The sequence below is a fragment of the Quercus suber genome, unplaced genomic scaffold (assembly GCF_002906115.3).
Source record: "Quercus suber isolate HL8 unplaced genomic scaffold, Cork oak 2.0 scaffold_353, whole genome shotgun sequence".
Classification (NCBI taxonomy): Eukaryota; Viridiplantae; Streptophyta; class Magnoliopsida; order Fagales; family Fagaceae; genus Quercus; species Quercus suber.
Genome location: NW_027069805.1, coordinates 742330 through 756892, shown reverse-complemented (window position 1 = coordinate 756892; position 14563 = coordinate 742330). Strand labels below are relative to the sequence as shown.

Sequence of the window (14563 nt, the reverse complement as noted above, 5' to 3'; positions counted from 1 at the left end):
TCTATTTCACTTTTGGGCAAAACTTAAGTACAGTACCTTAGGTATTGTTTCTTAGATTCCCCGCTTAAATTTTAGCCACGTGTCCAACTAATCAAACCAGCAAACACCGTTAAACCCATCCGTTAGACTAACACCTTCTAGCCATAAAAACACCCCTTGCTTATTGTGTTCTTGTTGCAGCTCACCGATCTTTTTTTAGATTGGTGAAAAAACACCACTACTATGGGGCACTTGGTTTTAAATCCAATTAAAATAAGAGGTATTTGATAGACAAAATAGATCCAGCAAATGATATCACTGGGAACATTACCATCTCGACAAATAATTTCAAAACTAGAGGATAGGATTTAGAGGTAATGTTCACTGGAACAAATCCAAGTTAGATTTGGAGAAAGGCCAGCAAGGATTTGCTTGCATCTTTATTTTAAGCACATCAGTCGTGGCTGGCCTCTTCTCCCATTCTTATGGGTTTGGAAAGAAAACTTAAAAGGCATCCACCATTAACCTTGCCACCAGTTCACTTCAAGAGCCACCGCCGGTTGTAGCAGTGGCAGATCTGGTGGCGATGGCAAATCTGAATCGGTCTTGAAGTTTAGGATTATTTAGATTGAGATAGATAGAGAGTGATGGAGAGAGAGAAAAAGGGAGAGAAGGGAGAAGAGAGGTTGAGATAAAGCAAGGCACTACTGTTGGCAGCGATGAGTGGTGAACGGCAAAGCTTAGAGCTCTCAGCCATGGTCTTCAATAGATGAGAGGAGATTGAGAACGAGAACTTTTTTTTTTTTTTTTTTGAAACGAATACGAGAGAATTGAAGTTTTTTTTTTTTTTTTTTTTCCTTCTCTCTTTTGACGTTAAAGTGTTTTACACCGTTTGTGCTAATTTAATTAGGTGGACACATGGTTAAAATTTAAGTGGAGAACTTAAGTAACAGTACCTAAGATATTGTACCTACGTTTTACCCTTCACTTTAAATACGCACAATAGTTTATATACAAAAGCATATATATGTACCTCTTTAAGTACCGAGTAAATAATAAATGCTAATATCAATGTGATCATGTTGCTACATACACTATACGTAGGCATTTTTCATAAGGGAAATATGTAATGTCAGATGGCATGCAAGGATCCGGGTGTAGAAACTGCTTACAAAACAACAAAGTCAATACTAGAAAAACTCAAAGATTATTCATGGCATGCGAAGGCAGTATTGACACTTGCGGCCTTAGCTTTGGACTATGGAGACTTCTGCAGACACCTCGATCAGTTTCACTCATCAGACCAACTCACCAAGTCATTGGGGATCTTAAAAGGGATACCTGCTCTCTTAACACAGCCAAGCATTGATCATAAACACAAGGGTGCAATTGTTGAACTTAACAAACTGATCAAGGACACATTGAATGTCATTGATTGCATTGTTACTTGGAGGAACGATCTGTTAAGTATAATCCAAATGATCTACCAGCACTCTCAATGGCCATGAACAATAGCTCAATATATGTTTTCTGGCTATCATAACTGTTGTAGCTTGCACGACCGGATGTGTTGTCTCATTAAAGATGAGTAAGTCCTTACCTAGAAATGTGAAGTATATGCTAAATTTATTTTAGTAGAATTATCATATCACCATTATAAAAGAGGAGGGTTCACTACCTCTGTTCTAATAATAAATTTATCACTTGTCTGAAAAAACTTAAATTGCTTGAAAATTGTGAATTTAATCACTTAACTTTAAATTTAACAAATCTAATGTAAGTATATAACCATGGTTTCACAATTTCAGGAGCAAGACACATGAACTTTCGCAGTTTTCTGAGAAAATTAACGACATCCATGGCAAACTAAAATTGCATATACAACTTTGCAATGAAGAAATAGGTTAGTCATTCAGGCTGATTTTACTCACAAGGAATTAAGCGTGTGGTTACAACCTCCATTATTACATTATTTTCCCAACAAGTGCTACCATGATATGTTGCAATACTATATTTCCAATTGACTTAAACATGCGCAAAATCCTGACCAGGGATTTTTGTTCAATGCAGAGAAAATAGAGGCTTATTGGAAGCTCATAAGATTCTTAAAAGAGCCGCTTGACATTGCCGAGGTCTTGAAGGCGCTAATTTTTGCCAGCGACAACAGGCAACGAGTCAAAGTTTTTCCCAACGAATTGGTTAGTTCATCTCTCTCTCTCTCTCTCTCTCTCTCTCTCTCTCTCTCACACACACACACACACACACACACACACATATATATATATATATATTCAGTTTCATTCTTTTTATATAATTAATACACACAATGTTTATAATATTTTTATTGTTATCCACATTTAAAACATAAAATGAGTTATATGTATATTAACAAGAGTGGGAGAATCTATAATAAATATATATTTTTTAATTTGATAGTTACAATGATAAAGAAGCTAGGAATTTAAACCTTAAATATCTCCATTAGAAATATAAAAATATGTTAATCAGTTAAGATACAATTGAATTAAATTGTAATTCGTTTATAAAAGACCAAACTTACTCTACTGTTAAAGATATCTTATTCTAGTAAAATAATGGGTTCTTTGGGTTTTAACGATCATGTACAAAAACATCAAAATCAGAATTATAAATAAAATTACAATGATAATATAAAGAATAATGTGATCTTCCAAAAAGTTGATGTAACAATATAAAGCTTGCTAGTAAACTAAACTAGGAAGTAAACAATTCAATAATGCCAACTAGTGCCCTTGTAGAGTTAGGATAACTATTTTGGTTCAATGGTTCTCTTATTTGCAAACCCAAACTTAAGGCTAAGGATGCTACTATGATAACATTTAAGCAGAGAAGCCACTCTAATTATCCCCTCATATTTTTCTATTATAACAAAAAAATTCAACAACTCTCTATTATAACAAAAAAATTCAACAACTCCCTCTCTCTCTCTCTCTCTCTCATATATTTATTTATTCAATTTCACTCTTGTTATATAATTTATACACAAAATGTTCATAATTTTATTGATGTCCACATTTTAAACATAAAACATAAGTTATGTGTATATTAACAAGAGTGGGAGAATCAATAATTATAGATATTTTTTTGATAATTTGATAATTACAATAGAGAAGAAGCTAAGAATTTAAATTTAAGCATAAGCCTCTAGGCCAATAACTACAAAGACAAATGTATTCATGCAAGTAGGTTGAAGCAAATTTTATTGTTCCGGTTTAAATAAAATTTTTGCTCTTTTTCAATCAGGTTAATGAGAAGAAGCACATTTTCTTTTATGGAGGCAAGGATTCCACATGGATCAAAGAATTTTGCAAGGAAGCAACAGGCTTGGCTAATGATGATGTAAAGGGTGCAAGAATTTCATTGTTCAATGTGGGAAAGGACAGTGGCATCCAACGGCGTTTCTGGAAGCTCATTGACAACTTTTTCCTATACAAGTCTCACATGGTTACCGAAGTGGACACTGTGACAAAGGAAATCCAAATCAACGAAAGAATGTAGAATGAGAAAGGATGGGTTGTGTTGTGCAAAGGGGCTAGATTGGTGTTCAGTGGTTATGGTACAACAGTTCTGACAGTCTTGAAGAACTTTGATGAATGGAGGCAGTGTTTGTATGATAGTGTATCTGATTTTGAAGTATGTCTCGAGGAACACTATAATGAACAACTTTTTGAAGACGGTTTTCCTTGCCGCGTCATTGACATCCCAAAAAGTGATGGATTGATCCCAGATTATAGAAAATGTCCTGACTGTTCCAAGATCATGGAGACATCTTTCAGGTTTAAATGCTGCAATCACAATCAACATGGTTTCAACTTAAAATTCTGCCACAATCATCGTGGTACCAAGGCACAGCTCAGAGGTTCCAATATATTATGAAGCCTGCTATGAAGCCTAGTGAGCCTGATTGGTCAAATGCATCGAAAGAGCCAATTCCAGCCATGCGAGGGTAGTGGCTCTCCCGTGGATCCTTGAAAAAAAATCCTTGAAATAGGTATATTATGAACTATTCTTTGGTACTTTACCAGTAGGATAATTGTGTTTGTGTGCATGTCTACGTTTGTTATTGGTGCTAAAGTTTAATTATGTAATGTGCTACGATAAAGGGCATCTTGATCACACCGGTGATTTGATGCCAAAAGTATGTGTGTATTGTAATTATGTAATGTGCTACAATAATGTTCTAGTCTTTATTATGCATATCACTTGGCTCGCAATTTTACAGATTTAATTTCGCTTTGTACTATTTTGCTTGGGACCTTTCAGGCAATGGCAAAGACAACCATTGACTAGGACTCTCTTGGCCTGAGCCTTTGAATAGCAGTATAGCACATCTTATGCAGTAGTAGCAGTTCCTTCCACATCGAGGCATACAATATTTACCAACTTTATGCTTTAGTCTATAAAAACTCAAAGTGTATAACACAGTTTGAAAGAAACAACCTTTTTTTCTTTTTAGCCTATGACGTGTTGACTGTTTACCATAATAAAGGGTTTTTTTTTTTTTTTTTTGGAGAAACAGAATAAAGTATTTTAAGAAGAAGGAATAAAAAATAAGCAAAGCCCAAGGGACCAACCCATCTATTCTGCAATCCGACAGTCGATGGCCCCCAGGACTTACATGGGTGTAAGTCCAAATTCCGTTCCAACATTTTTTTTTTATATAAGAATACTATAACTTTCATTAAGAAGAAAAAACAATCAATACATCATCAGTCAAAGCAAACTCAATCAAACTAGGATTTTTCTCTATCCATATTACATAGCTAGCAACACTCTTGGCATATTGCACCAATACATGTGCTAGTCGATTCCCTTGCCGCTTCACATGGCATACTTGTACTATTCTGAACTCTCGCATCTTTTGCTGGATTCCCAAAATAATATTAGATATAGTAATCGGAGGCTCGTCTATATTGTTTACGGCGTCAGACACAAATTTTGAATCACATTCAAACACTGCCTCATGCCAACATCCCATGCAAAAAAAAAAAAAAAAATAGTCTCTTCCAAAACCTTCACTTCTGCCTCAAGAGGTCCCAAATGTTGGTGGAAATTATTGCTATCTTTGCTTTGGTGGTCTGTTTAATAATGTAAAATAGATTGTTTACAAGTTCATAAACATTAATGCTACAATTATTGTATTTAAACTTTGATATACATTAGATGTACGTTTGTAGGCTAATTCATATATATATATATATATATATTGACGGATGGTTATATTGGTACATAAGATTTTGATGATATTGTATAATTATGTTAAATGCATAAAGCTATGGTTGAGCTGAGGCACCACTACGTGCATGTGAAGAAATAATATTATGCTTATAGTGGACCACGTCACTTATTCATCATTCTACTAAAACACTCCTACTTATTTAAAATTACTGAGTTAATAGTCAGTTTCTGTTTAAAATATCTTTCTAACTCAACAATTTTAATTAGGTGAGTGTCTTTTAGTAGAATAATAGACCATGTTATTTATACACCAAAAAAACCTTATAATTTCTCATGTGGAGATGACCACATGATACTGTTCATGACTAGAATTGGGTGAAACCATGTTAATCGATGGTTTTATCGGTGTCTATTGCATCTGGTACTTGGTAGATTGTTTATATGAGCAATCTCTTAAATTTCGATTTACCTTTTTTTTTTTTTTTTTTTCCGACCTGATGTTTGATGTGGAAGATCTTCTAAGTTTGAAGAGTTGTCTCTTTATCCTTTAAGTTTCATTTTTATTATTTAAGTCCTTTATTATAAATTTTTTCTAAACGTTAATATTTCCTTCCATATATACACTCCATCAAATATTAAACAATATTTTTTAATACAATAAAATTAAAGAAAATATAACTTTAATATTAAAAATATATATTTTTTGATGAAGATTCACCAAAATCAAAAGTGTAAATTGGTTTCGCCAAAAATAAAATAAAATATAGTTAATTTGTTAATACAAAAAATAATCTTTTTAAAGTCATCATAGTTTAATGACAGACAAATTAAATAATTAAATGATTTATTGAAATAACAAAAAGTGCTACGTTCACAACATTTCCACAACAAATCATAGTTATTTAGTTATTATTGGTTTTAATTTGAACCTACCACTAAAATTACTTTTTTGCCCTGCCAATAACAACTCAAAACAATCTACCATTTAGAATTTGTTATGAAAATATTGTAAAAATATTATGAACTTAGCATTTCTCCTGAAATAATATATATTGATATGGACCAGAGTTTTGGTAATTAATCTTACCACCTAGTCGTAGTATATATAATATGGAGGGAACTACTTGATTTTAACATTTTTTGCTATTGACAACAAACATAAAATTTAATGATTTAATTAAAATAAATTTATTAAAGACAACCCATCTATTTTTCTTTATTATCAATAAAATAAAATAAAATAAAAAGCATTCTACAAATGCGATATCATTTTTTTTTTATTAAGAATCAAACGCAAAATCATTCACTATGATTACTTTTTAGTAAAAGTTTCAACATAGTACCAAATACAATGTCATTATGTTGGATATGAATTTTGATAAATTCACTATTAGATAGAATTTTTTTTCTTATATCTTTCATGTTTGCAAAATTTTCAGAAGATCAAAGATCAATAACTATGTTATCAATTAAGTATTTAAATTTCAATTTTTATAGTCTAAAATTATGCATAAAAAATAAGTTTATAGATAAAATAGTAAATAACATCTTATTGATAAAAAACAATTGATATGCATGTTAAGAACATATAACCTAAAAACTATATTTTCAAAATATGTAACTATGCTAATTTTTTTTAGTAAGAGTTGTAGGCTTGTAGCCATTGGTAAAAACCAAGTTTCTTGCCAAACGTGGATTCTAGTTAGCTCAACTGGTAAAGTCTCTGATGGTTGTATAAGAAATCTAAGGATCAATCCTTGCCTATACCAAAAACTAATTGGTGTCTTGATTTAATAATAAAGAGATATCATCAGGAGCAAACGCAATAAGTTGAAACTCTCTCAAAAAAAAAAAAAAAAAGTTTCTTGCCAAACCTTTCCCTTCAACGATAATGAATTATTTAGACGCACTATGCAAGTAGTGTTAAGAAATACAACATTAATATCCTCAAAATAAATTCCTACCTCTTATGTTTGAATTTAAAATAGTATCCCACATTTAAAACGTATTTTGACATTAACAATTATTCAATTAATGCTCCATTTAATTATATATATATATATATATCGCGAAAATATTATTTTGGTCCTTACATTTTGAGATCATAGTCAATTTGGTCCCTATATTTTGATAGCAGTTAATTTAGTCTCTATTATTTTCAACTTGCAATTAATTTAGTCCCTACTGTTAAGTCACTAATAGAAAATACCCACATGGCAAAAGGTTTGCATTGTTGGCATACTTAATATTAAAAAATTAAATAAGATGCTAACTTGTTTAAATTTTAAGGCAATATCAGCACTGAGATGGCAAAAAAAGCCACGTCATCTTTCAAAAATAATTTTCTTTTATATACCATTTTTTTCCTTTTCTTTATTTTTTTTTTAGTTTTCTCACAATATCTTTAATATTTCATTTTATTTTCTCACATTCTTCACTGCTCTTCTCCAAACCCAGATAAGGTTGTTGTCTCTCTCATTATCTGCATGCACTCATACTCTTCTTTGTATAGAGATGATTTGGTTGAGAAAGCTATCAAACCTCTACTAAAGTTTCTCCAGCATACCAACTCAAATTACTCAATGAACCCAACTCCAAATTTCTCTTTTTTGTCTAATGAAAGTGTGAGCTTGGTGTCTTATCACTTTAGAATCCATTAAAAAGCTTGGACCTTTTTAGCTAAAAAATTTCAATGCATTAGTCAATAGTCTAAAAGAGAAAAAACCCATGAGCACAAGAAGCTATCTTTCATGGAATCCAAGCTTGTAGATACTTTCCCAACAAGGCCAACCCCATTACCATAAATTGCTCAACCCCTACTTCACTCTTCTGTTGGTTACTCTATTCTTGCCATTATGACCAAAAACCCACATCCCCCACTTGCCCAAAACATTTACAGATTTGGGTTCTAATACCCTGGTGCATAGCAGATCCTATCCCACTCCTCTCAAAGCACAAAACCTAAGTGGGTCACAAGCTTATGCTAATCTAATGAGTTCGCCTTGTGAATCCCATCATGTGATCTGTGTGACTTTCATACTCAGCTCATATTCCAATTGCCACCCACATAGGGTCGCAATTTCCAATCGACCTGTGAGAAGTTGCAATGGTGGTGAGAAATAACGTAACCTATATTAAAGCTATTGACCTGTGGTTAAGGTGAGGAGAAGGAGATAATTGGGAGAGATGGAGACCTTATCTGGGTTTGGAGAAGAACGGTAAAGAATGTTAGAAAATAAAATGAAATTTTAAAGAAATTGTCAAAAAGCTAAAAGAAAAAATAAAGAAAGGAAAAAAAAATTAGTAAATAAGAGAAAATTATTTTTAAAATATGATGTGGCTATTTTTGCCATCTTAGTGCTAACGTGGCCATAAAATTTAAAAAAGTCAGCATCTTATTTAATTTTTTAATATTAAGCATGCCAATAATGCAAACTGTTTGCCACATAGGCATTTTCCGTTAATGACTTAATGATAGGGACCAAATTGATTGCAAGTTGAAAATAATAGGGACCAAATTGACTGCTATCAAAATGTATGGACCAAATTAATTATGACTCTAAAATGTAAGGACCAAAATAGTGTTTTCGCCTATATATATAAGGTAGAAAATATATTCTAACATAGTTTATGTGTATATGTATGTAAAGCTTTCTCTTGGAAACTTGAACCTCCACCCTTTTCCTACCCCTCTCCCTCTCATACCTCACAAGAACTTTATACTTGTGAAGTGACTATCACGCTAAAGGTGCACGATGATATTAATGCTCTATATAATAACTATGGTAAGACTTATTTCCTTTTTTTATATTTGGGAGGGGATGAATTAAAATAGTGAACATTTTTATTAGAAACACCAAGAAGTATCATACAAGACTTTTAATAAAGTGGTTACAATGATCAATGAAACTCATGGTCAATTTAATTTTCTTGGGAAAAGATAATAGTATTATTTTTTCACATTATTCAAAATATGGTTTAATACAATTACAAAAATTTAAGTACAACTCTTGCCAAGAGCATTATATCTCAGCTAGTTTGTACCTCTTGATGTTTTCTATGGAGACATACATTCCAAGATTTGGATCCTTGTTAAAAGCTTAAAAGGTGGACCGGCCTTCTCTCACCTTTTCTTTGCCGACAACTTGGTTCTGTTTGCAAAGGCAAATCACATTAATTGCTAAACGATCTAAGATGTTCTTGATGCCTTTTGTGCCCAATCAAGTCAATCCATTAGTGACAGTAAATCTAGAGTATACTCCTCCCTAAATTTAGACACTGATACAAGGGAATCTCTTCATGACATATTGGGGTTCAAGTCAACTCCTAATTTAGGAACATATAGGGTTTTCCAATTAAACATCAAGGTGCTGGCAACCATGACCTCAACTTTGTATTGGATAGGATCAAGCAAAAATTAGCGGGTTGGAAGGCTAATTTGTTGTCCTATGCAGGCAAAACGATCATAATCCAAGCTTCTACCTCCATTACTCTTGCTTACACCATGCAATGCACAACGTTTCCTGAGAAGCTTCTTGATAACAATGATAGAGTCAATCGAAATTTTTTTTGGGAATTATCAAAATCTGCAAAGAAGATACATTGTGTTGGTTGGCAAAATGTCATGAAGCCCAAAGTGGATGGAGGTCTCGGGTTACAATCTGCCAAAGGGAAAAACCTTGCCCTTCTTGCTAAACTTAATTGGAGGTTTCAATCAGAGAAAGACTTAATCTGGGTTAAGGTTTTATAGAGCAAATATTGCATGAGCCATCGGTTGAATTCCAACAATAGAAAGAAACTTCCATGTTCTAGAGTGTGGAAGGCCATGATAAAGTAATAGAAGGTTTTTAAAAAAGGCATTAGATGAATCCTGGGTAGGAATAGTACTCTAAGTCTTTGGCACGATAACTCGTTTTCCAAAAGGACCCTTTGAGTAGCAATTCAAGGTCCTCTTACAGAGGAAGAGGAGTCATTGAAAGTTGTTGATGTTGCTGGGCCTGGGCTTTGGAAGTGGGACTAGTCCAAACTATCTTTCCAACTCCCTGAGTTAATCCTTATGGGTACCAAGTCCATTCCTTTTTTCATCTTAACTTCAAGAGGGGAGGATAGGCTTGTTTGGAGTGGTTCCAACCGTGGAGAGTTTGATCTTAAATCAGCCTATGTGTTGGTCATGGATTGCAGTGATGAGCAAGGACAGTTCACAAGGTCATGGGTTTGGAAAATCAATACCCTTCCTCGCATTAAGTTTTTAATGTGGATGTGTCTTCACAACAACATCAGGGTAGGAGATTGTCTTGCCAGGAAAGGTCTCAAGGTGAATAACAGTTGCCAACTCTGCCAAAGGGAACTCAAGACCATTCTTCATGGGCTTAGAGATTGCCCATTGGCCAAAAGCATCTGGGATAGCTTGGGAATCAATCCTTTAAGAAATTTCTATGCATAATAACTGCATAGGCAATGTGACCCATGCTCGTAGCTACCCGCCATGGAACATCACCTTCCCCTTCGCCATATGGTTGATATGGAAGCATAGAAACAGTGTGGTGTTCAAGAATCGACCTGTTCAACTCAATGTTCATAAAGATATCATTTTTAGTGATGTTGAGTACCGACACTGCATTCTCAATCCCAAAAACACTAGCAGCAAGAACATTCAAAGAGTTCGCTGGGAGAGACCTCAACCCCGAACCCTAAAAAGTCCAAAGCATGAGAAAAACATCTCAAAAGTACTTGTAGATTTTTTTTCTTTTTGACAATACAATCCAAATAAATCATATCAAATACCAACATCAAGAATTATCATAATAATTCCATTAAATATACTCTCAAATTAAGTTAGAGTTCTATGCGATAATTACAAGGACCATTGACCACAAAAGAATAGAGATTTGAATAAATAATTACATATCATCAGCTTGTCCCATCAGTGGGAATAAAGTCACAACCACTATAATGTACAAAAAAATGAGTCAAGACTATTCTAAGATGTACATCATCTAATATCTCCATCATAAAAGTTCAGCCTCCATCAATAGTTAGTCTAACTACGGTTAGCCACCATAAAGCTATTTCAAAAGATTGTTGCCTGGTCTGAAAAGTTTATAAAATAATAGAATGAGACAGAGCCCAGTAAGTAGCATAATTAATGGGGGTGAGGGAAATGCAAGTTTCATTTTCAATAATAATAATAATATGATATGACAAGAATGATTGAATGATAAAACACAAAATTTCTCAAAGTAAATACCTTGAAATTATATACTATAATCTGTGAATACTAACAATATAATTCCAAAGCCATAAAATCTAACATACAATAATTTATCACAAATATACCACACTACCACATAAACCGGTCAGGGGATCCACCCATTCACAACTGACATGATATTATCCTCTTTGGTATGCAATCTCTTGGCCCCATGGACAACAGCCTCACTCATTCCTTCAAGGTTTTTCTCTCCCCCCATGGGCAGCAGGGAGAGTGAGTCAAATAGGACCACTTTTGCTTGTGGTCTTTTGACCCCATGGGTAGCAGCCTCACCCACACACAATCAAGAACCTCTTCCCCCCATGGGCTACAGGGAAGAACGCGTCATCCAAAGTAAAAAGGTACTAACCTGAATCTGATTCCGTTGTCGCAAAGACTATGGAACCAAATCGGGTAATCATCGGGAAATCACACATGGCATGGTGTTAAAACCACATAAAGCTCACAGGTTACATTACTTTCAAATACATAGTTTATATCTAAGTAGTTTAAGAAAAACCTTAAATAATCTAACTTCTACAAAGTTTGTAAGGTTTTTTCATTCTTGTCAAGAGATTTTCTATCAATTTCTCACATAACAAGACAAGATAAGCATCTTTAAATTTTCTAATATACCATAAAATCCATAATTTCCATATCAAAGATTAAATAAAAGATGCTCATTTTTCTATATCAACAATTCATGCATTTCTCCAAATGCAATACCAAATATGATGCATTTATATATATATATATATATATATTAAGGTTACAACACAATAATTTTTAGAAAAATATAGTTTCCATAGGTAGTTTCCAAAAGTGTGTCTAACCCAAAAACAACATTTATGCAACATAGTTATTTTCCAAAAAAAATTTCATTGAAAAACTACTTACCTCGCAACCGCAAAAGCCTAATTCTCCAAGTTCCAAGGAGATTAGCTAGAACCTAAACAAGAGATTAGCTAGAACCTAAACAATACCAAGTAAACCTATCACAATAGGCATAGAGCTTGAAATTGTATTTAGCTACAAGTTAAGAATTGCCAAATAAACACTTAATTAGGCAAGCCTAGTATTTAACCTCTTCAATAATAATATATTCCACTTCCAAAGTTTCTCAACAAATTGATTCACAAGGCATAAACTCCAATTTATAGATTCAACCTATTTAATATCATCTTCAACATTATGACTAGCTTCCATAAAATTTACACTACATCATTAAGTGACCCATGAAAGCAAAATCAAAATATTCTCCAAGACAAGAAATTTAGAACTTCAACTAACTCCAAATAAACTCAATGGCAATGGAAAAATTAGATTTACCAACCATCACATGTTATAACTTAAAATCCCTAAATTTTCCACCATACATAAACCTTAAGTAGTCATTATTAGCACAAACCATAAACCCACTCATCAAATAATTCCACCAATACGAAACCTATACATATAAATACATAAATATCATTTTCAATGCTCATAGATCACACAGGTATCATTATTAGAGCTTAGATAAAAATAACCTTAAGCAAAATTGTAAAACCCACCTAAAAGATTAGAAATTTTTACCTCAAAAAAAGGATGTGAAGGGGCTTCTAGGTTGTTAAGAATTTTCCGGTAATCTTGCCGGAAAAATGATAGTGGAAATGGTGGTTGTCGTATGGAAGTACCGGTGGAGAGGATGAGAGTGATAGAGAGGAGTGTGTTTAAGTGAAAAGAAAAGAAAAAGAAACAAATAAGAGATATGACCAGACATGAGAGGGTGAGATAGATCGAAATGAGTGGTGGGGAGTGGTGTGGTAGGTGGGGCACGTGTGGCCTAAAAAAAATATGATCTCTACCTTTTTTTTTTTTTTTTTTTACTGACTAGGACGTTACAACAAATGGCTCCTCATCAAGAGGGGAGGATAGGCTTGTTTGGAGTGGTTCCAACCGTGGAGAGTTTGATCTTAAATCAGCCTATGTGTTGGTCATGGATTGCAGTGATGAGCAAGGACAGTTCACAAGGTCATGGGTTTGGAAAATCAATACCCTTCCTCGCATTAAGTTTTTAATGTGGATGTGTCTTCACAACAACATCGGGGTAGGAGATTGTCTTGCCAGGAAAGGTCTCAAGGTGAATAACAGTTGCCAACTCTGCCAAAGGGAACTCGAGACCATTCTTCATGGGCTTAGAGATTGCCCATTGGCCAAAAGCATCTGGGATAGCTTAGGAATCAATCCTTTAAGAAATTTCTATGCATAATAACTGCATAGGCAATGTGACCCACGCTCATAGCTACCCGCCATGGAACATCACCTTCCCCTTCGCCATATGGCTGATATGGAAGCATAGAAATAGTGTGGTGTTCAAGAATCGACCTGTTCAACTCAATGTTCATAAAGATATCATTTTTAGTGATGTTGAGTACCGACACTGCATTCTCAATCCCAAAAACACTAGCAGCAAGAACATTCAAAGAGTCCGCTGGGAGAGACCTCAACCTCGAACCCTAAAGGGTGTTCAAGAATCGACCTGTTCAACTCAATGTTCATAAAGATATCATTTTTAGTGATGTTGAGTACCGACACTGCATTCTCAATCCCAAAAACACTAGCAACAAGAACATTCAAAGAGTCCGCTGGAGAGACCTCAACCCCGAACCCTAAAGGGTCCAAAGCATGAGAAAAACATCTCAAAAGTACTTGTAGATTTTTTTTTTTTTGACAATACAATCCAGATAAATCATATCAAGTACCAACATCAAGAATTATCATAATAATTCCATTAAATATACTCTCAAAGTAAGTCAGAGCTCTATGCGATAATTACAAGGACCATTAACCACAAAAGAATAGAGGTTTGAATAAATAATTACATATCATCAGCTTGTCCCATCAGTGGGAATAAAGTCACAACCACTATAATGTACAAAAAAATGAGTCAAGACTATTCTAAGATGTACATCATCTAATATCTCCATCACAAAAGTTCAGCCTTCACCAATAGTTAGTCTAACTACTGTTAGCCACCAAAAAGCTGTTTCAAAAGATTGTTGCCTAGTCTGAAAAGTTTATAAAATAATAGAATGAGACAGAGCCTAGTAAGTAGCATAATTAATGGGGGTGAGG

General features: G+C 33.8%; 2 long non-coding RNA genes across 2 annotated transcripts; one reads left to right on the top strand and one right to left on the bottom strand.

Annotated features, from left to right (window-relative positions):
• Positions 1 to 1119: 1119 nt before the first annotated feature.
• LOC136061802 (uncharacterized) lies at positions 1120 to 2171 on the top strand. Its single transcript, XR_010623670.1, has 3 exons — positions 1120 to 1567; positions 1788 to 1882; positions 2050 to 2171. It is a non-coding gene; the product is annotated as an uncharacterized LOC136061802 (long non-coding RNA).
• Positions 2172 to 11049: 8878 nt separating this feature from the next.
• Positions 11050 to 13191, bottom strand: LOC136061799 (uncharacterized). The gene is made up of 3 exons (XR_010623667.1): positions 13022 to 13191; positions 12344 to 12418; positions 11050 to 11286 (listed from the first exon to the last, which is right to left on the bottom strand). It is a non-coding gene; the product is annotated as an uncharacterized LOC136061799 (long non-coding RNA).
• Between the last annotated feature and the right edge of the window lie 1372 nt (positions 13192 to 14563).